Source organism: Colias philodice, chromosome 20 (genome assembly GCF_061535455.1).
Source record: "Colias philodice isolate Cphi_HAF_F1 chromosome 20, ilColPhil1 Martin Lab GWU primary, whole genome shotgun sequence".
NCBI classification, from domain to species: Eukaryota; Metazoa; Arthropoda; class Insecta; order Lepidoptera; family Pieridae; genus Colias; species Colias philodice.
In genome coordinates, this window is record NC_143105.1 from 8,372,158 (window position 1) to 8,386,347 (window position 14,190).

Below are 14,190 nucleotides of genomic sequence, written 5' to 3' on the forward strand. Positions count from 1 at the left end.
CGCCTGGCGCGCGTGGCAACTGTTCCAGTGTTTGACCGTTCATCATGGAAGCTAGTCGTGTACGAGCAGCAGCAGCATTTTTTTCTTTAACTCCGGCACAGGGACTCCCATTTCACTACTGATTTCTCTCCAAGCATCTTCTCTAAGCGATTTATTATGATACGAAGAAATTTCTGTTCCACAAAACTTCTTTCGTACCATATAGCTGAATTAATTTACGGCAACTTTGGTTATTTATATATTATATCCATAATTATTACTCGGAGCGCAACAAACACAAAAAATACGACAAACCTGTCTCCATTGGCGCGCGCGCCACGTTTGATGCGCGGTAAAAAACCGACACCCGACGGAACGGACCGCTCCGCGTTCGACCGCTCCAACGAACATTTTGGCGCGCGTTCCAAACTGGTATCCATTTCACGCGGCTGGAGCGCGCGCCAATGTTCGATAGCTTGGAGCGCGAAGTCGATACTCACCTTAAGGTGATGAATTAATTTTTCTAACATTTACGGCCCTTTTTAAACCTTCGTAATTTTTATATTATTAAAGTTGTCGTGATGAAAATTCTTGACAAGAAAGTTCAATAGTAACACAATACGTCTACCGTTTTAGAAACATGATTCCATGATATTTTCTCGATAGAAAAAAAATACAAAGTTCTCATTGTTATTTTTTTTTAATCTCTGGCATCTTCAAAATAACAAACGTAAAGTTACGACTTTTTGGATATTAACTATCAAATATACAACCTATACGTCTACCGTGTTAGAATTTTGAAATATGCGATGGTTTTGAAATAAACAAGAAATACTTGAAATTAGCGCCTGACCAGCCAATATAGCGAGAGCCGCCCTGTACCTTCCTACCCCGATCGCTGCACGAGTCATTCCCGCTACGGCCGTCACACGGGGAACTTGTGTCGCTTGCGCAATCGTAAAAAAGGGTGACAACACGATAAGACAAAATGAGACAAATGGGGACAATAAAGAAAATAAGAAGAAGAAACATAAAGGTTGGAGGAAAAAGAATGCTTACAATTGGAACAAATTAATGAAGTAAGTTGGTTTTATTTTAAATTTGATGATAATTGTATTATAGACGATGTTTGATATGTACCCCTGTTTTAAGTACATAACGAATGTGTAAGATTTTTTCATTTATAGCATAAATAATCTTTTCAGAAATCCGGAATCCAGAAGGAAAATAAACCCACTGATTGTTCACAATGTGAACCCACTCCTTCGTAAGTACCTTTATTCAGTCAAAAATGTATGTTATCAACGCTCTACTGGTTTTATCGCATGATTCCATTTTTAGCAAAAAGCAACAAAGTGCAAAGAAATAAAAAATCATGGTGAACTTAGTGGAAGTATGGTGGACGTAATATGGAATTATGGAACAGGAGCTCGTTGGAGTAGTATTATATTTAAAAAAAATACGAAAAAATTTCAAGAATTTCTTAGTAGGTGGTAGATAAGTATGTTGTATAAAGAATTTGATGTTGATATTTATTTCATTTATACTTACTACACCTGTGCGGGAAATTGCTTAGTACTAAAACCGGTTTATATTCATATTTACATAGTAATGTGAGTTTTCATTTCGAAAAATTTTGTGTAAGTATATTAAATTGAGTTCCTGGGTGATCTGGAAACACAATTGGGCCCGGAGGATGGCGCTGCAGTCACTCCTCCTAATCACATGAACCGATTTGGATGAATATTTGTGTGCACATTTCATTGTTGTGGGAGGATTGGTTGATTCGTTTTCACATTAGCTAATATTATGTATTTTTGTTGTTAGAAAGTAAACTTAATTTTAATGTTTATACACAATACATTATTATTGGTATAAATAAGCCAGTGTTCGTCTCACATTGCTGTACCTGCCTACCTATCCTACCAGGGCCTAACTTTGTTCTGGCTATTTTATTTTGATTATTTGTAATGAATAATTACAATTATAATAGAGTGCAAAAAATAAATACATGCGTCAATATATTTTGTGTTTTTTTTAAACAATTTTTTTATTTAAAAAAATATCATTCCGACCGCGGCTTTGCCCGCGTGGAATTAGGTTATATCGTGAATCCTGTTTTATCCCACAGAAGTGTTCAGTTCGGATAAAAAGTATCCTATGTGTAAATCCAGGCAATTAGCTATATTTTATCAAAATTGGTAATGTAGTCTTGACGTGATTAAGCAACAACTAACAAAAAAATATACAAATTAACATCCAAAGTTTCGCATCAGTTTTACTGTATTAGCGATATCTTCCACTCTTGACTTTGACTGAGAAGAATTAGGGTTTATAACTTCTTTCAGAAATAGTACCTTTCATTTCTGGGCATGATGTAATATCTACGTCAGCATCAAATTCTATCTAAATCAATTCAGTAGTCCGCGTAATTAGGTACCATTTCATTTTTTCAGAGTAACAATATTTTTTGTTATTTTAAAGATTATTTATAACCTGTATTATTTTGTAATAAAGTAAACATTACGAAATAATAATTATTAATAATGTCTAAGTAGTTGTTAAAAAGAAGATAATTTTGTGTTTATAAGCAAGAAAATAAAACCAATAAATCAACAATGTATGACGACTCCATACATGTTTGTCCCGAGTCGGCCAGCGGCAGCGCGGCGAGTATGCAAGAATGTCTTCGCGCACACCCGCGTTCGCGATAGCGAGCTATTAGACTCCGCCCGCCAAGCAGTGGATTTTTTTTTGTGTATCGTCTTAAGAGTTAAAGATAACCTTTTATTAAAAGCAAGTATCTATCAACAGGCGAGTTACGGGAAAATCTCTATTAAAAGATAAGATGTATAATTATTCACAAACGTATTACTTTTTCGATTAATTATCATATTCAGTAGTAAGTTTGTTTATGTACAATAGTTTTATTTTTAGTAAAAAACTGGAGCAGTAACTTAAAAGCTTTAGAACTCTCGAGTATGCTCCCGCTCTATAATATAATGGCAGTCCGCCCAGGCTTCTATCCAATTTTGTCCGTGGTATTATATTATAACTAGCTTTCCGCCCAGGGCGTCGTCTGCGTTTTCAAAGAAAAACCCGCATATTTCCCGTTCCCGTGGGATTTACGGGATAAAACCTATCCTATGTGTTAATCCAAGTTACCCTCTATATGTGTGCTAAATTTCATTGTAATCGGTTCAGTAGTATTTGCGTGAAAGATTAACAAACACACACATACACATCCTCACAAACTTTCGCATTTATAATATTAGTAGGATAGGAGGCCTATAGCCTATAGGTACAGCACTCAGAAATCACATATCAATAGTGAAATCATTTTTGAAATTTGTTCAGTAGTTCCATAGAACAAACAAGTTCTTTAAAAGTGAAGTCCCGTGTCCCCGTAGTGGGGTAGGGGGCAGATGCATAAATTTATTCATACATCTGTTTCACTGATCGATTTTTCTTTAGGGACAAGTAGGTGATCAGCCTTCTGTGTCCTGCCAGACCGAGACTTTTTTTTTTTCGTCTCCACCGGGAATCGAACCCAGGACCCCTCGGTTCTACGCTCACGCGTCAACCACTGTACCGAGGAGGTGGTAATTCAATCAAGTCAAGTCATCAAACAAGTTCTTTAGCATTATATTATTCGTACCAATAATCCTCTCTTGTGCAGTTCACTACTCAATCGAAAATGGGCGGCGACGGTATACCTAATTCAAAGTTCAAACTATTAATATAACATGTATTAAATAGGTACTAATTAATACGCTAACGTTCTTTCAAATAAATATACGTAATTATTTATTTCGTCGTTTTCATTTATATGATAAGCTCTTTCATATGATGAATAGAATGATATTTATTTCAGTAAATTAATTAATGGATTAACTCGGAAACATTTGTAGAAAATTTTGCTAGCTTTTAAATATATTTATACTTATATGTTTTCGTTTATATCTTAATAAAAAACTTTCAAACAACTGCTTATTTTGATAGAAATCACTCAAAGAGGTAAATACATTTTTTAAAATAAACCAATGTAAATAAATTATGTCTAAAATCCATTGCAGATTCGCTTCTTTTATTTGATGACAAAATTTTATTATTATAATATTTGCATAATTTCGAAGACAATAAAATATTTAAATTTCTATTCGCTATCATTTCAAACATTTACCCTTTCTGTATTATCATTGCAAACAATTCTATTATTTGTTAGCTCAATCAATACTCTCGAATGGTATAATTATAAAAATATGTTTAATGCCGCCATTTTTATATCGACTATCTTATCCGTTATACCTACATTTAACATATTCGATTAAAAACATATTTAAGAGATACAATCGACATTTTGTTATGTCAATAACGTGTAGCAATTATTGATTGCGGTCATTTATTCTTAGTTATTTATAAAAAAAAAATATGTGTGTTGAAGAAGTTTTTCCTTGCAATAAGCAAAAAGAAGGGTAAGCTGCGTTATATTATAATTAATATGCCGTAATTATCGTCATTAATTTCATATCGGTTTGTCGATTATTACATAAACGTCATAAGTATGGTGGATGTATTTCTCTTTTATTAAAGCCATTAATTTTTTCGATTCAAGATAATATATTAATAATGTGTTAGGTACTAGTCTTTTATTAATGTAATAATTATTCCTTTCAAAATTGGGAATTATGGCGATTCCTTTCTCTTGTCAATAAAATAATGTGATGATAATAAAGTTTTCATGACTACTGAATGTTTTTTCTTTCCAGCTCTTTTGTAAAAGGCTGCTTTTCTAAACCGGGGTAACTATCTTCGATCTAATAAAAATATTCAAAAGAGCCTCTACAGAAGGTCTTGTGAAATAGATAAATACTCAAATTTCAGTTTGTTTTAAATGCTCACATAGTCTAAAAAGAAAATTAATTAAAGCCGTTTATGAAAAGCTAATACCGCTATATTATTTTTATGAAGGTAAGTGAATATGTTTGAAACATAAAACTATATTTAAAAAATAGACCTTAATTACATTGTAAGAAGGGCGTTTAATATGAACATGAACTGTTTATCGTACTACTTATAACAATGTACCAAACAAAGACGTCTCAATTAGTATTTCAATACATACCCAAGAAAGGCAGATATCTCAAACGAAAGCCAATACTTTCATGTGATAAAATGACCATAATTAAGATATTGATTGCGTATAATGGAGCAGGTGTGTAGTAATGGACAAACAGCATGAAAACTTGATGTTTTACTTGCAGTGTAATAAAAATTAGATGCCATTTATCATTTGTAACTTGAGACAATATTGAAGATGAAGGATGGTGTGTCTACACCTGGATTGTTAGTGTTTGTATTAGTCTGTTGATTTGTTTTTATTGAGTATATATTGAGACTAGATTTCCGCCCGCGGCTTCGCCCGCGTTTTCAAAGGAAAACCCGCATAGTTCCCGTTCTTATGGGATTTCCGGGATAAAACCTATCCTATGTGTTAATCCAAGTTACCCTCTATATGTGTGCTAAATTTCATTGTAATCGGTTCAGTAGTTTTTACGTGAAAGAGTAACAAACATCCATACATCCATACATCCATACATCCATACATCCATACAAACTTTCGCCTTTATAATAGTATTAAGATATTAAGATAAGATGTGTAAAATTTGTATGAAAAATGAAACATCTTAAGCCTGATTACATTAATCTTTTTAACGAATTGAATGATTGTTACGGTAATTTTCCGTTTTCAGTTGTTCAGTCAATTAAAAAAAAAACAATAGTCAAAGTTCGTAAGAAACAATCTTGCTCTATGCGAATCAATTCTTGAAAATTAAATCGTCTATAAGTAGACCAAGTTTTTCGGAGCATTATCTTTCTTTGTAATACCTTTTAAATATATTACTTTTTAAAATGTATCGACTAAGGGCTGATTTTTCAATCCTTGGTTAAACATGGTTAAAACTTATTCATCGAATAACGTATTAAACTACCATTTCAAAAATATATTCTAATTGTCCGTATTTGACAATTTACAGGTGACATTTTAAAATGTTCGTGTAATACTTTATTGGACGGATAAATTTTAACCAAGGATTGAAAAATCGGTGCTAGGTAAGTCATAAAAATTTTTTGAATAGTCGATTTCATCATTGCATTTGGAATTAATTAAAAAAGTTTTTATTCACAAGTCAATAACTGCGTTAAAAACAACCGACTTCAAACTTGCACTTGCAACATTTACAAATACAGACAAAAATGCCCATAAAATAAAAACTACTGGACCTATCCGAATAAAATTTTTATGGGACCAATTCGACACCATCCCGCATCGAACAAAAAAAGAATCACGTAAATCGGTTCAGAAACCACGGAGTAATCGGTGTACATACATAAAAAAAAAAAAAAAAAAAAAAAAAAACATACCGGCCGAATTGATAACCTCCTCCTTTTTTTTGAAGTCGGTTAAAAACTGAAATATGTATACTTAATGTATATTCCTTACATTAGTAATAGTCTATTATAGCATTTCTTTCACAACTAATCCCCACACAGCCAAGCCAACGAACAGAAGATTACACGAACAAACACAGGTGCAACCACCCTATCATAGTTCGACAGCTTTATGTGAATACCCTGTTTTTGTAGTTTTTATTACGTCTCAATGGTTGTTACATTTTAAATGATATTCTTCATTTAATGAATTGTAACTAAAAACTGGACTGAAGAGTATTGCTGTTATAATTCACGTAATCGTTATCTGTTTTTATGGTAATTGTGCGAGAGCTTAATGTTCTCGAATGAATTCACTGTGGTTCGTTCACATGGTACTAATCCGCTAGAAAAATAAATTAATAAAAACTTTACTAGTGTATATTGTGCAATGTGTGATGAGCACACACTTTTGTAAATATTTATTGCTAATTTAAAGTTATAAAAGGCTTAAGGCAAGGTTTATTAAAAAACTTTCAGGGAATTAAAATTTACGACCACCAGCGGTATTGCTCCAGAGCAAGAAGAGGAAAAGTAAAGCATCTTTCCTCTTCTCAAAATTCTAAATAAAATTAATTCATTTAGAGATTCATTTAATATGAAAAGGAATCTGGTTATTTACACCTTATCTTACACTCATCATTGCTTATAATTTTTTCATATGAATAATTTCTAAGCCTCGAAAATCTGTCAAAATTACCAGTTAAGCATACCTACCCCCCTAGTCAAGTGGCTTTCTGTTAGCGTAGCGTTCAATAGAATAGACTACGAATGTATGAGATTGACGTAACCTGTAGATACGTTTATCTACAGCCTACGTCAATCTCATACATTCGTAGTCTATTCTATTGAACGCTACGCTAACAGAAAGCCACTTGACTAGGGGGGCTATTCTGTCCATGTAGTGCCGTATAAATTGTATTTAATAACGTAAGTACAATGAAAGTTATCAAATGGCAGGATCGATAAAAGAAATGCAAATGCTTATAATCTGGGGGCACGGTAGTGCCCCCGCCAAGACGAGCCAAGCGACTACGCGCACGGGCACTACCTACCTTTTCTCGAAGCGCTTCGACGTTTTTTTGAACCCTCATAACTTGGGTTTGGATTATGCTAGATCAACAAAATTTTCGGGATATATTGTCAATAGCGGACTTATTGAACATATTAAGTTTTAATTACATTAGCTTTTATACTTCAGATTTTATTTATATCTAAAAAACGCTAATTTCGTCACTGACTCACTGATGATCATCAAAATTTTTAAGGTATTTCCTAATACCCTAGAAAGCTGAAATTTTGTATGTAGGCTAGTATTAGCACACAAACAACAAAAAAATTATAAAACTTGTAACTTTCATCCCCCAACCCCTTAAACTAGGGGATGGGAGTTTGTATGAGACCTGTAATTTTAAATTAAATTTTGATGACGCTAGAGGTCTAATCTAATAATCTAAAACTTGGTTCCCCTAGATATACAGGGTGTCCCACTGTTGGTATACTAAGCTCAAAGGAGGTTATAGTTTTGCATACGCTGAGTACGTAAAAAATAATTAAAAAATTCCAGACGCATTTTTTTTTCAAATAGATGAATTCTTAAAACTCTATGTGTACACCCATAACAAGCGAGCCGCCCAACTTTGCTACCAGCACGTGAGCTATCGTTTAAGATTATGTTTTCATAGATAAAATGCTCATATTAGAGAAGCGGTATATGCCGGCTGCGCGAAGCTAGAGAAGAAAACATGGATTTTCAGGAAAAATTTAGCAAAATTTTGGACGTAATTTTTTTTTAAAGTATTTTTTACGTGATCAGTGTATGCAAAACTACAAGTTCCTTCGCGCTTAGTATACCAATAGTGGGACACCCTGTATATTTGTATAGGCTCCTTGTTAAAAAAAAAAAATTTAATCGACTTATATTGAGACATATACTTCAGATCAGATCATATAAATATGAATGAATAGAAGTGTTGCGAACGTCTCCTGCCTCTTACGTCCACACAGTAGCTAAAAATAAAAAAAAAATTGTTACAAACAACTTACAAAAAGAAATGAAATCCCACCAAAAACATTTTCATGTAAAATGTTGCCAAGACGAGTCCATATGACTCGCACTGTCAAAAAGTTATCAGATCTCATGTAGAGCCAAGCTTCTAACACTACACGCCCTAACTCTACAAGGCCTAACTTCACAAACTCTACACCTTAGTCAAAATATGTGGCTTGGCCGTTCGTTACTACAAGAACTATTGTATAACACAAAAGTAATGAACAGTGAATTAATTTTTCACCTTACGCCGATGTAAATGTAGCGAAATGGCCAAGCCACATATTTTGACTAAGGTGTAGAGTTTGTGAAGTTAGGCCTTGTAGAGTTAGGGCGTGTACTGTGAGAAGCTTGGCTCTACATGAGATCTGATAACTTTTTGACAGTGCGAGTCATATGGACTCGTCTTGGCAACATTTTACATGAAAATGTTTTTGGTGGGATATTCTATTCCGTAGGTGTAATGTACGTTTAAGTACCCTTTTTCTGTAATATAATACTTTATTTTGTTGTTACTTAGTGTAAAGTGAAATTAAATAGGAAACTATTCAAATAAGAAACTATCCAATGGAACAGTATACAGGGTGTGGAGTAATGAAACTTGGTAGCTATAGTCCTTTTCACATATGATGATTCCTGTGACACTTCATTGTGTTCCGAATTATCGATTATCGATTATCGGAAACAATTGATACGATTTCAATAACGGAAATCTCTACACGTGTCAAAAATCGATATATGTCACAGGAATCACCTTAGGTGAAAAGGACTAGGTATAGAAATAGACGACGGAAAAATGAATTCTGTGTTTTGTAAAAGTTAGGCCACCATCAGCTGACAGCTCTAATACATATACTCTACACTATGCTCTAATAGGTACATACTTCCACTTCAAGCTGCTTGATTTAAGCTATTTGTAGAATGGATAACTTGGTAATAGAAAATAGATTGTTGTGGCGGTTCAGAAAAATGAATTTGTGCCCTCTACAGTCCAAACCTTTTAATTAACTTTAAGCTGCTTGATTTAAGCTCAGCTTCCATAGCTCATGTCTCATTAAAGTAATATTTTGAGCAGCCATTCTGTTCAGCTTCCATAGCTGGACCACTCAGCTAGTGGGATTAATGTAGACCTTCGTTTTAAGTCTGATGACTTAAAACGAAGGTCTACATTAATAACCTGATGGTTATCCATTAATAACCTGATGGTTATCCATACATTTCGCCACACCTTGTATAATAACAGAAGAATACATAAACTAAGCGCAACTACGTTAACAAGATCAAAACTTATAACAATAAAGGTGCCAAGTATTTATATAAAATGTTCTATGTTTTCACTCCATTTAACAAAGGAAACATTAAATAATATAATTTATTTACCGAGCAGGTGTGAGGTTATTTTACGTCCGCGTTACACTATTTATTATCAATTATTGAAAATATTTACGAAGTTTAATTAATTATTCGATAGGTCAAACTTTATGGTCTCATAATGCTGTATTTATAGCGGTGTATACTACGAAAGGGCTGTTCCGTTTCACATTCGATTTAACGAGAGTGATAGATGCAGGTGGCTACCGGTGTTTGGTTGAACAACTTGAATGATTTAATATTATTATGGTATTGTAGAATTTAGATGAGTTTGTCGGATTATATTACTCAGGTAGGTATATTGTTTAGGAATTAATGGAAACTATGTACCTATTTGAACATTGGATGATCTTCAGCAAAGTTGTACATGAGCCCACGAATGTTCCTGAGCTGGTACGACCAGTCTTCGACAGTGTACCTCAAGCGAAGCCGGGCTGTACAGCTAGTAATATATTATATACATTTAATTATTAACATTTACCAAATTTTAATTTTTTTGAGTTTTAACCTTAATTATTCGCAGCTGAAGTACAAAATGTACCTAAATAAAAAGTTTTAAAAATGCCCATAAAGTCTTTTATTTTCAACTTTCACACACTTGAACATAAATATAACAACAAATAATAATGTGAGTTTGTACATTGTAACTCACAGGAATGCTCGTTGGTCGTAAATCAAGAACAGTTCATGTAAGTGTCGTACCATCAGCAAATATCAAATTAATTACACGTTACTGTTATATATTGATTTCGACTTATTTTGATGTGTCTGATTTTTTGTTTTTAAAGTTATTTATATAAAAGTTGTGTTATTTGAAGATTTTGACGAATATTAAAATTAATATCGGTCGGAATTTGAACCAACCTCTTTTTTCGTATTAAGGAAAAGTCTGACCGATATCGTACTGTAATTGATTAACATTTAAAAATTGAAAAAAAAAAAACTCAATTAAAGTTACTTACTCGGGTGGGGTCGGAGCAAGCAGGTAGCTGGTTAAAAACTTGCCCTATAACATTTTCTTTGGTTGTAGTCTGGGCAAATATTTATTTATTACTATACAATTAGAGTGTTTACAAACTTTCTTTTCCTATATGCACAATGTTCGTAATGTTTAATAGTAGTATCAGTCCCCTGCTGCTGAAAGAAGTCCCTCAGCTTTTCGTGAATTGCATCCGTCGCCGTTAAGTTCACAGTTAATCTAGAAGGTTTATTAATTAAATAGTCTAAAATATGTACCTAGATCTACGGATATTAAAATAAAAAAATCTTATCCAGCGGTTGTAAAACAACGGAGCTATGCGTGTCCAAAATATAAAACAAAACGCTACGAACTGAGAAGCTCCATCGATTTTCCGGGCTAATAATATATTTTTTGTGATTAATTATTTTTTTCGTTTATAAATTAAAACCTTAAAACATCCTTGAAAGCTATTTTTAGAATTGTCGTCGAAACTTTTTACATCATATTCTGACAATACCTAATTTTATCAATTTAAACGCAAATCCGACGTAAAATAAAAATAAAAACACAAACAGAATAACAATAAAATAGCCGTAACGTATAATTTCTTGAAAGCAATCGCAGAGGTTGTAATTAAACGCATTAGTGCACATTACTTAGTCGTACATCATTATTGTTTTTATCGATATTTATCCAGGAATTCTGATCATTAGACAACATTTCACTTTAATGACATCGCGGAAAATGTCTTGGGTTCCATTCAATTATTGTAATGATTGACTATACTTTGAGTGTAGGAATAATGATTGTATAGGTACCGTTTGAGAGGTTGAAATGATTGACTTTTAACATTTGGTAAGGGAATGATTGTTTAGGTAACTTTTTAGAGGTTTAAACGGAACGTAAAAGATTGTATTTTTATTTTATTTTGTATTTTTCTAATGTAAATCTATAAGTACTAATATTATAAAGTTGAAGAGTTCGTTTGAACGGTCTCAGGAACTACTGGTCCGATTTGAAAAATTCTTTCGGTTTTAGATAGCCCATTTATCGAGGAAGGCTATCATCACGATAAGACCAGCAGGAGCGGAGCATGGCGGGTAAAACCGCGGGGCACAGCTAGTTTCATTAACTTGCCCACGATGTTGTCTGTGAAAATAAAAGAAATCTATGCATAGTTTATACCTACCATAGAGTTTCGTCAAAATTGCTGGAAGAAACAGGATATCTATTTTATGCGATATTCTATGTTTGAAAAAACACTCGTTGTTTTTATGTATACTTACTACAAAGCAGAATACTTCGAATTGTAGTGTACATAAGAGAAAATCGAGTTTTCCAAACCACAATTTCCAATCGGAAAAGCAACGATTCTTCAATACATAAAATAGAAGTACTTATCTCTAAGTATTTATCGCTGTTAATGTGCAGCATTTTGCTGAGACTGTGTATATTTGCCACATAAATGAAACCCGGCATCACGTGTGAACGGCTGAACCGATTTCGATAATTCTTTTTTTATTATATTCTCTGAAGTACGTCGAGGATGGTTCTTATGTAGAGAAAACGTAAATATGTACCACGGGTGAAGCCGGGGCGGACCGCTAGTTTATAATAAATTTTGTATATAATGTTTTGGCAATGTATTTATTTTCTTTCTTTCAAGTAGGTATAGTCATGTAGGCCATGTAGCCGTAGGTAATCCCAACTCATTCCTTCTGGTAATTCAGATCTAGTGAACTCAAAGATTCGTTTTGATAGAGTCATATAATTGTTTTAAGATCAGACCCTTGCTGTCGAAGACGGTTGCGTGCGCGCCACCAATTTACTTATTTAGACTGATTAGTTTCAAGGAACCAAATCCGCCCGGTGGCTCGGATACTCCGGGGGAAACTGTGGAAACGATGTTGGTGCTATATTTTTTTGTAATTTTGATGTAAGAATAAGCTTTGTTCACAACATTAAAGTACCTAAACTACGAAATTGACTTATACTTACAAACAAAAAAGTCTCCACTCTGGCTTTAATTTGTATCAATGTTACTGCGTAAATCATAATAGATAATATTTTTGTAAAACTTAAAATAAAAAGAATATATAAATATAATTGCAATTAAAATAGCATGCATAGGGTTTATTTATCACACATCCTTTAATTTAATTTCTCTCCGTATACCTACGTCTACGGAGCCTTAAAGAAATCGGCGGTTGCCTGGAAGAAATCGCCGCATAGCGATAATACCGCCAATTGTTTAAATGTATTCTTAGGTTAAGTTTTTTTGTAACTTTCTTGGAGCAATAAAGAATTAATAAATAAATCCATTGACCACCCTGTGTTTATAATTTAGAGTAGGCACTAGGCACTATTACTAATGACCGCCTCCTCGGTACAGTGGTTGACGCGTGAGCGTAGAACCGAGGGGTCCTGGGTTCGATTCCCGGTGGAGACGAAAAAAAAATGTCTCGGTCTGGCAGGACACAGAAGGCTGATCACCTACTTGTCCCTAAAGAAAAATCGATCAGTGAAACAGATGTATGAATAATGCATCTGCCCCCTACCCAACTACGGGGACACGGGACTTCACTTTACTATGTATTACTAATACGATAACCTAAGCAATAATATTCAAAGCTATGTCAATTGAAATACATTCAAAGAATTAAATTAAATCTTTTAAACTCATGTTTAAACTTTATTTAAATAAAACACAATACAACTCCAATGCACTTCAAAAGGTTAATAATATTTGAGCCATCAATTTAATATTATTATTACACGACTCCATTCATTCAGAATTTCGGTACAACATTTTAGTCTCATTACGGTGTCAATAGAAGATTAGGGATAAGGTAAGTTTTGGACAAAAAAAACCTGAGAATCGTAATAAGCCACTTTTTTTCGAGCTAGCTTTGGACACAATTACCGCCGCAAGACATAATACAATTAGATTTAAAGTGCCAAGCGTGTGCCGGTTATCGTGAAGTATTTCATTCTATTTATAAAAGATTTATTGAGTAGTTATGACATTTTGTATTTTCTAAATTGAACTGTGATCGAAAGTTTCTAGTAATTAACAATACCTATATTAAAATATGGTGTCTATTCTACAGTAGATAAATTATAATTATTTACACGATTGATTAATGCACTTACAAAAACCTAGGTATAAGAAATATAACCTACATACTTACATCATTTAATCAGTTATTTATTTCAATAACTAAAAATAAAATTATTTCGAAGATTTCTGCTTATTAAAATCATCTCTTTTAAAGTTTTGTAACAAATTGGTATTTAGATGAATTAAGTAGCCATATCATTATAATTATAGTAGATA

The 14,190-nt window shown here is 33.2% G+C and overlaps 1 long non-coding RNA gene across 1 annotated transcript; it reads left to right on the plus strand.

The window, feature by feature from the left end:
* The first annotated feature begins 758 nt into the window (after nucleotides 1-758).
* LOC149479590 (uncharacterized) lies at nucleotides 759-1,773 on the plus strand. The gene is made up of 3 exons (XR_016317262.1): nucleotides 759-1,058; nucleotides 1,185-1,246; nucleotides 1,321-1,773. It is a non-coding gene; the product is annotated as an uncharacterized LOC149479590 (long non-coding RNA).
* Nucleotides 1,774-14,190: the final 12,417 nt, after the last annotated feature.